Raw genomic sequence first — 8,141 nt, 5'->3', positions numbered from 1 at the left:
TATCAATAATCCACTAATTTCAGAAACTAGAAACAAAAAACATCTGAAAATTAGTGATTAATTGTTGTAATTTTTTCTGTCAACTGTTAAACTGGCATACCTACAATTTAACTTATTTAAAGTTATCTTTCAGAAATACAAGAAGTTCACAACATAGCTGTATTTTAAATGCAGAAAACACTTTCCTCTATTTAGTGTTACTTTCACTCATTAGCTTTCCATATTTCTGATACTACAAAATAGTTATTGTTAACATTCTGAAAGGTTTCATGCGTTCTGATTTCTTCATATATGTCTAATTTTGAAAAAGTGGAAAAGCATAATAGTGCCACTTTAATGTATTCAAAGATACCTCTCTGTATACATGTAGCTCACAACATAGTTTCATTCTAATTTCAGATAACTTTAACATTATTTGTTGTTGCTTTTCCTCATTATTTTTCCACATTTCTGATACTACCACTCTGATCATATTTCCTCCATCAGAGCTCCTCAGGGAGCAATGAACAGTCATCAATGACAGAGAACATATGAAGTAAATCATTATTCTCTGTCAGCTTCATGCTCAGAAGGAAATATCACATCTCATCATCGTGGTTAGCGAGACAAAACACTTTAGAAACACATTTCTCAAGTCAGAAACTTTAGAAATGATCCCTGAAAGTATAGTCTTAGTTTGACTGAAGGTGAAAACTGAATCTGATTCTCTGTAAACTTACTATCACTGATGGTTCCCTTTTTGCCATTCATAAACTTTTCCAGTTGCTGCGTCTCGTCCAGTCATGTGTGTTTGTAAATTATACAGCACAGCCAATACGGAGAGCACACAGAGCAAAAGAAAGGCAATGCTGTGGTAAAGAAAAGGGAGAAAAGAAAAGTAAGCTGATATTGTTCAAAGATTATAGGCTGTGTTTCAGTATCAAAATAGGTCTAAATAACAATGATCATTACTTAATGTCTGCGTCACATTCAGACAGGAGCACATGAACTCATCATTGAGGCAAGAAAAAGATACACTTTGAAAATCCCTCCAGAAACCTGAGCAGAGCTGCAACTAAAAACTAATTTCATTATCAATAATCCACTAATTTCAGAAGCTAGAAACAAAAAACATCTGAGAATGAGTTTTTAATTGATTTAATTCATTCTTTTATGTCAGCTGATAGACTTTTTTAACTGGCTTAAATACAAATTTACTTTTTTAAATTTATCTCTGAATGACTTAACACTCACAACATAGCTGTATTTCTAACTGCAGTCAACTCTTAACATTATTTTATGTTGCTTACACTTATTATCTTTCCACATTTTGATACTACCACTCTGATCATATTCCCTTCATCAGAGCTCCACAGGGAGCAATGAACAGTCATCAATGACAGAGAACATATGAAGTAAATCATTATTCTCTGTCAGCTTCATGCTCAGAAGGAAATATCACATCTCATCATCGTGGTTAGCGAGACAAAACACTTTAGAAACACATTTCTCAAGTCAGAAACTTTAGAAATAATCCCTGAAAGTATAGTCTTAGTTTGACTGAAGGTGAAAACTGAATCTGATTCACTGGAAACTTACTATCACTGATGGTTCCTCTCTGTCATTCATAAACTTGTCCAGTTGCTGCGTCTCGTCCAGTCATGTGTGCTTATATAATCAGAATCAGAAACTGTTTATTGCCAATTACGGTACACATACATGGAGTTTGCTAGGTGATTAATTGGTGTGTACAGTAAATAAAAAACAGAGTGCAACATAATAATTGTGCACACTAATAGTTGCCCAATAATTGTGCACACATAGATATTCTCCTAAGAAAGCCAAAACCTTACTTTTACTTTCTTAAATATTCAGGTTTGAGGTTTATTAACATTTTGGGTTGACCGAGAGCACTGTAATTGTTCAATAATAAGATGAATCCTCAAAAATACAACTTGCCTAATAATTGTGCACACAGTGTATCTCCACTATGATCATATTCCCTCCATTGTTTTATTTTTTAGTTCTTGTTTTTTACCAAAGGGCACTCAACAAAATAGTTATTGTTAACATTCTGAAAGGTTTCATGCTTTCTGATTTCTTCATATATGTCTAATTTTGAAAAAGTGGAAAAGCATAATAGTGCCACTTTAACTTATTTAAAGATACCTCTCTGTATACATGTAGCTCACAAACATAGTTTCATTCTAATTTTAGTTAACTTTAACATTATTTGTTGTTGTTTTTACTGATTATCTTTCCACATTTCTGATACTACCACTCTGATCATATTCCCTCCATCAGAGCTCCTCAGGGAGCAATGAACAGTCATCAATGACAGAGAACATATGAAGTAAATCATTATTCTCTGTCAGCTTCATGCTCTAAAGGAAATATCACAACTCATCATCGTGGTTAGCGAGACAAAACACTTTAGAAACACATTTCTCAAGTCAGAAACTTTAGAAATGATCCCTGAAAGTATAGTCTTAGTTTGACTGAAGGTGAAAACTGAATCTGATTCTCTGCAAACTTACTATCACTGACGGTTCCTGTCTGCCATTCATAAACTTTTCCAGTTGCTGCGTCTCGTCCAGTCATGTGTGTTTGTAAATTATACAGCACAGCCAATACGGAGAGCACACAGAGAGAGAGAAAGGCAGCACTGTGGTAAAGAAAAGGGAGAACAGAAAAGTTAGCTGATACTGTTCAAAGATTACAGGCTGTGTTTCAGTATCAAAATAGACCTAAATAACGATGATCATTACTTAATGTCTGCGTCACACTCAGACAGGAGTACCAAAACTCATCATTGAGGTTAGAAAAAGATACACTTTGAAAATCCCTCCAGAAACCTGAGCAGAGCTGCAACTAACAACTACTGTCATTATCAATAATCCACTAATTTCAGAAGCTAGAAACAAAGAACATCTGAAAATGAGTTTTATTTATTGATTTAATTCATTTTTTCTGTCAACTGATAGACTGTTTAACTGGCTTAAATACAAATTTACTTTTCAAATTTACCTCTCTGAATACTTAACACTCACAACATAACTGTATTTTAATTGGAGTTAACTCTTAACTTTATTTAGTTTTAAGTTCACTCATTATCTTTCCACATTTCTGATACTACCACTCTGATCATATTCCCTCCATCAGAGCTCCACAGGGAGCAATGAACAGTCATCAATGACAGAGAACATATGAAGTAAATCATTATTCTCTGTCAGCTTCATGCTCAGAAGGAAATATCACATCTCATCATCGTGGTTAGCGAGACAAAACACTTTAGAAACACATTTCTCAAGTCAGAAACTTTAGAAATGATCCCTGAAAGTATAGTCTTAGTTTGACTGAAGGTGAAAACTGAATCTGATTCACTGCAAACTTACTAACACTGATGGTTCCTCTCTGCCATTAATAAACTTGTCCAGTTGCTGCGTCTCGTCCATTCATGTGTGCTTATGTAATCACAATCAGAAACTTGACCGAGAGCACTGTAATTGTTCAATAATAAGATGAATCCTCAAAAATACAACTTGCCTAATAATTGTGCACACAGTGTATCTCCACTATGATCATATTCCCTCCATTGTTTTATTTTTTAGTTCTTGTTTTTTACCAAAGGGCACTCAACAAAATAGTTATTGTTAACATTTTGAAAGGTTTCATGCTTTCTGATTTCTTCATATATGTCTAATTTTGAAAAAGTGGAAAAGCATAATAGTGCCACTTTAACTTATTTAAAGATACCTCTCTGTATACATGTAGCTCACAACATAGTTTCATTCTAATTTTAGTTAACTTTAACATTATTTGTTGTTGCTTTTACTCATTATCTTTCCACATTTCTGATACTACCACTCTGATCATATTCCTTCCATCAGAGCTCCTCAGGGAGCAATGAACAGTCATCAATGACAGAGAACATATGAAGTAAATCATTATTCTCTGTCAGCTTCATGCTCAGAAGGAAATATCACATCTCATCATCGTGGTTAGCGAGACAAAACACTTTAGAAACACATTTCTCAAGTCAGAAACTTTAGAAATGATCCCTGAAAGTATAGTCTTAGTTTGACTGAAGGTGAAAACTGAATCTGATTCTCTGCAAACTTACTATCACTGACGGTTCCTCTCTGTCATTAATAAACTTGTCCAGTTGCTGCGTCTCGTCCAGTCATGTGTGCTTATGTAATCAGAATCAGAAACTGTTTATTGCCAATTACGGTACACATACATGGAGTTTGCTAGGTGATTAATTGGTGTGTACAGTAAATAAAAAACAGAGTGCAACATAATAATTGTGCACACTAATAGTTGCCCAATAATTGTGCACACATAGATATTCTCCTAAAAAGCCAAAACCTTACTTTTACTTTCTTAAATATTCAGGTTTGAGGTTTATTAACATTTTGGGTTGAAATTAGTGAGAGCACTGTAATTGTTCAATAATAAAATGAATCCTCAAAAATACAACTTGCCTAATAATTGTGCACACAGTGTATCTCCACTATGATCATATTCCCTCCATTGTTTTATTTTTTAGTTCTTCTTTTTTACCAAAGGGCACTCAACAAAATAGTTATTGTTAACATTCTGAACGGTTTCATGCTTTCTGATTTCTTCATATATGTCTAATTTTGAAAAAGTGGAAAAGCATAATAGTGCCACTTTAACTTATTTAAAGATACCTCTCTGTATACATGTAGCTCACAACATAGTTTCATTCTAATTTTAGTTAACTTTAACATTATTTGTTGTTGTTTTTACTGATTATCTTTCCACATTTCTGATACTACCACTCTGATCATATTCCCTCCATCAGAGCTCCTCAGGGAGCAATGAACAGTCATCAATGACAGAGAACATATGAAGTAAATCATTATTCTCTGTCAGCTTCATGCTCAGAAGGAAATATCACATCTCATCATCGTGGTTAGCGAGACAAAACACTTTAGAAACACATTTCTCAAGTCAGAAACTTTAGAAATGATCCCTGAAAGTATAGTCTTAGTTTGACTGAAGGTGAAAACTGAATCTGATTCTCTGCAAACTTACTATCACTGATGGTTCCTCTCTGTCATTAATAAACTTGTCCAGTTGCACGTCTCGTGTCATGTGTTTATGTAATTAATCAGAAACTGTTTAGCCAATTACGGTAGACATACATGGAGTTTGCTGTGGTGATTAATTGGGAGTAAATAAAAAACAGAGTGCAACATAATAATTGTGCACACTCAAAGTTTAATTGTGCACACATAGATATTCTCCTAAGAAAGCCAAAATAACTTTTATCATTACTTAAATATTGTTTGAGGTTTATTAACATTTTCAGTTGACAGAGAGCACTGTAATTGTTCAATAATAAGATGAAAAAAATACAACTTGCCTAATAATTGTGCACACAGTGTATCTCCACTATGATCATATTCCTCCATTGTTTTATTTTTTAGTTCTTGTTTTTTAGAAACCAAAGGGCATCAACAAAATAGTTATTGTTAACATTTGAACGGTTTCATTTTCTGATTTCTTCATATATGTCTAATTTTGAAAAAGTGAAAAGCATAATAGTGCCACTTTAACTTATTTAAAATTTCTCTGTATACATGTAGCTCACAACATAGTTTCATTCTAATTTGCAGTTAACTTTAACATTATTTAGTGTTGTTTTTACTCATTATCTTTCCACATTTTAATACTACCACTCTGATCATATTTCCTTCCTCAATGCTCCTCAGGGAGCAATGAACAGTCATCAATGACAGAGAACATATGAAGTAAATCATTATTCTCTGTCAGCTTCATGCTCAGAAGGAAATATCACATCTCATCATCGTGGTTAGCGAGACAAAACACTTTAGAAACACATTTCTCAAGTCAGAAACTTTAGAAATGATCCCTGAAAGTATAGTCTTAGTTTGACTGAAGGTGAAAACTGAATCTGATTCTCTGAAACTTACTATCACTGATGGTTCCTCTCTGCCATTCATAAACTTATCCAGTTGCTGCGTCTCGTCCATTCATGTGTGCTTATGTAATCAGAATCAGAAACTGTTTATTGCCAATTACGGTACACATACATGGAGTTTGCTAGGTGATTAATTGGTGTGTACAGTGAATAAAAAACAGAGTGCAACATAATAATTGTGCACACTAATAGTTGCCCAATAATTGTGCACACATAGATATTCTCCTAAGAAAGCCAAAACCTTACTTTTACTTTCTTAAATATTCAGGTTTGAGGTTTATTAACATTTTGGGTTGACCGAGAGCACTGTAATTGTTCAATAATAAGATGAATCCTCAAAAATACAACTTGCCTAATAATTGTGCACACAGTGTATCTCCACTATGATCATATTCCTACCATTGTTTTATTTTTTAGTTCTTGTTTTTTACCAAAGGGCACTCAACAAAATAGTTATTGTTAACATTCTGAAAGGTTTCATGCTTTCTGATTTCTTCATATATGTCTCATTTTGAAAAAGTGGAAAAGCATAATAGTGCCACTTTAACTTATTTAAAGATACCTCTCTGTATACATGTAGCTAACAACATAGTTTCATTCTAATTTTAGCTAACTTTAACATTATTTAGTGTTGCTTTTACTGATTATCTTTCCACATTTCTGATACTACCACTCTGATCATATTCCTCCATCAGAGCTCCTCAGGGAGCAATGAACAGTCATCAATGACAGAGAACATATGAAGTAAATCATTATTCTCTGTCAGCTTCATGCTCAGAAGGAAATATCACATCTCATCATCGTGGTTAGCGAGACAAAACACTTTAGAAACACATTTCTCAAGTCAGAAACTTTAGAAATGATCCCTGAAAGTATAGTCTTAGTTTGACTGAAGGTGAAAACTGAATCTGATTCTCTGTAAACTTACTATCACTGATGGTTCCTCTCTGTCATTAATAAACTCGTCAAGTTGCTGCGTCTCGTCCAGTCATGTGTGTTATTTTTGTAAATTATACAGCACAGCCAATACAGAGAGCACACAGAGCAAAAGAAAGGCAGCACTGTGGTAAAGAAAACACTTGTAGGACAGTAAGAAAGGGAGCAAAGAAAAGTAAGCTGATACTGTTAAAAGATTACAGGCTGTGTTTTAGTCCCAAAATAGGCCTAAATAACGATGATCAGTGACAATACAGATGAACTGAATCATTACTTAATGTCTGCGTCACACTCAGTCAGGAGTACATAAACTCATCATTGAGGTTAGAAAAAGTTACTCTTTGAAAATCCCTCCAGAAACCTGAGCAGAGCTGCAACTAACAACTACTTTTATTATCAATAATCCACTAATTTCAGAAGCTAGAAACAAAGAACATCTGAAAATAGGTGATTAATTTATTGATTGATGTCATTTTTTCATTCAACTGATAGACTGTTAAACTGGCTTCAATACAATTTAACAGATTTAAAGTTATCTTTCTGAACACTGAAAGCTCACAATGAAACTGTATTTTAAATGTAGTAAGCTATTGAAATTAATTAGTGTTGATTTCATTCATTATCTTTCCACATTTTGATACTACCACTCTGATCATATTCCCTCCATCAGAGCTCCTCAGGGAGCAATGAACAGTCATCAATGACAGAGAACATATGAAGTAAATCATTATTCTCTGTCAGCTTCATGCTCAGAAGGAAATATCACATCTCATCATCGTGGTTAGCGAGACAAAACACTTTAGAAACACATTTCTCAAGTCAGAAACTTTAGAAATGATCCCTGAAAGTATAGTCTTAGTTTGACTGAAGGTGAAAACTGAATCTGATTCTCTGCAAACTTACTATCACTGACGGTTCCTCTCTGTCATTAATAATCTCGTCCAGACACGTGTGTGTTTATAAATTATACAGCACAGTCAATACAGAGAGAAATTAAGGATGTACTGTGGTAACGAAAAGGGAGATAAGAAAAGTACGCTGATACTGTTCAAAGGTTACAGGCTGTGTTTATGTCCCAAAATAGACCTAAATAACGATGATCATTACTTAATGTCTGGGTCACATTCAGTCAGGAGCGCATAAACTCATCATTGAGGTTAGAAAAAGATACACTTTGAAAATCCCTCCAGAAACCTGAGCAGGGCTGCAATTAACAACTACTTTCTTTATCAATAATCCACTAATTTCAGAA

At 34.0% G+C, this 8,141-nt stretch overlaps 1 protein-coding gene and 9 non-coding genes across 10 annotated transcripts in view; all 10 read right to left on the bottom strand.

The window, feature by feature from the left end:
• vps37a (VPS37A subunit of ESCRT-I) overlaps window positions 1–793 on the bottom strand; it is a 12,209-nt gene extending 11,416 nt beyond the window's left edge. The window contains exon 1 of the mRNA XM_054604168.1: window positions 720–793. The gene's annotated coding sequence lies outside the window, so the exon portion shown is untranslated. The remainder of the gene's footprint in view (window positions 1–719) is intronic.
• Window positions 459–673, bottom strand: LOC129096566 (small nucleolar RNA U3). The gene has a single exon (XR_008531464.1). It is a non-coding gene; the product is annotated as a small nucleolar RNA U3 (small nucleolar RNA).
• Window positions 794–1,317: 524 nt separating the features above from the next.
• Window positions 1,318–1,532, bottom strand: LOC129096579 (small nucleolar RNA U3). The gene has a single exon (XR_008531477.1). It is a non-coding gene; the product is annotated as a small nucleolar RNA U3 (small nucleolar RNA).
• A 723-nt stretch (window positions 1,533–2,255) lies between these two features.
• LOC129096577 (small nucleolar RNA U3) lies at window positions 2,256–2,470 on the bottom strand. The gene has a single exon (XR_008531475.1). It is a non-coding gene; the product is annotated as a small nucleolar RNA U3 (small nucleolar RNA).
• A 643-nt stretch (window positions 2,471–3,113) lies between these two features.
• LOC129096568 (small nucleolar RNA U3) lies at window positions 3,114–3,328 on the bottom strand. The gene has a single exon (XR_008531466.1). It is a non-coding gene; the product is annotated as a small nucleolar RNA U3 (small nucleolar RNA).
• Window positions 3,329–3,841: 513 nt separating this feature from the next.
• LOC129096578 (small nucleolar RNA U3) lies at window positions 3,842–4,056 on the bottom strand. The gene has a single exon (XR_008531476.1). It is a non-coding gene; the product is annotated as a small nucleolar RNA U3 (small nucleolar RNA).
• Window positions 4,057–4,782: 726 nt separating this feature from the next.
• On the bottom strand, window positions 4,783–4,997 carry LOC129096573 (small nucleolar RNA U3). Its single transcript, XR_008531471.1, has one exon. It is a non-coding gene; the product is annotated as a small nucleolar RNA U3 (small nucleolar RNA).
• A 688-nt stretch (window positions 4,998–5,685) lies between these two features.
• LOC129096592 (small nucleolar RNA U3) lies at window positions 5,686–5,900 on the bottom strand. Its single transcript, XR_008531489.1, has one exon. It is a non-coding gene; the product is annotated as a small nucleolar RNA U3 (small nucleolar RNA).
• Window positions 5,901–6,621: 721 nt separating this feature from the next.
• LOC129096582 (small nucleolar RNA U3) lies at window positions 6,622–6,835 on the bottom strand. The gene has a single exon (XR_008531480.1). It is a non-coding gene; the product is annotated as a small nucleolar RNA U3 (small nucleolar RNA).
• Window positions 6,836–7,531: 696 nt separating this feature from the next.
• LOC129096572 (small nucleolar RNA U3) lies at window positions 7,532–7,746 on the bottom strand. The gene has a single exon (XR_008531470.1). It is a non-coding gene; the product is annotated as a small nucleolar RNA U3 (small nucleolar RNA).
• Between the last annotated feature and the right edge of the window lie 395 nt (window positions 7,747–8,141).

Source organism: Anoplopoma fimbria, chromosome 9 (assembly GCF_027596085.1).
Source record: "Anoplopoma fimbria isolate UVic2021 breed Golden Eagle Sablefish chromosome 9, Afim_UVic_2022, whole genome shotgun sequence".
NCBI lineage: Eukaryota > Metazoa > Chordata > Actinopteri > Perciformes > Anoplopomatidae > Anoplopoma > Anoplopoma fimbria.
This window is presented reverse-complemented; position numbering and strand designations above follow the sequence as displayed.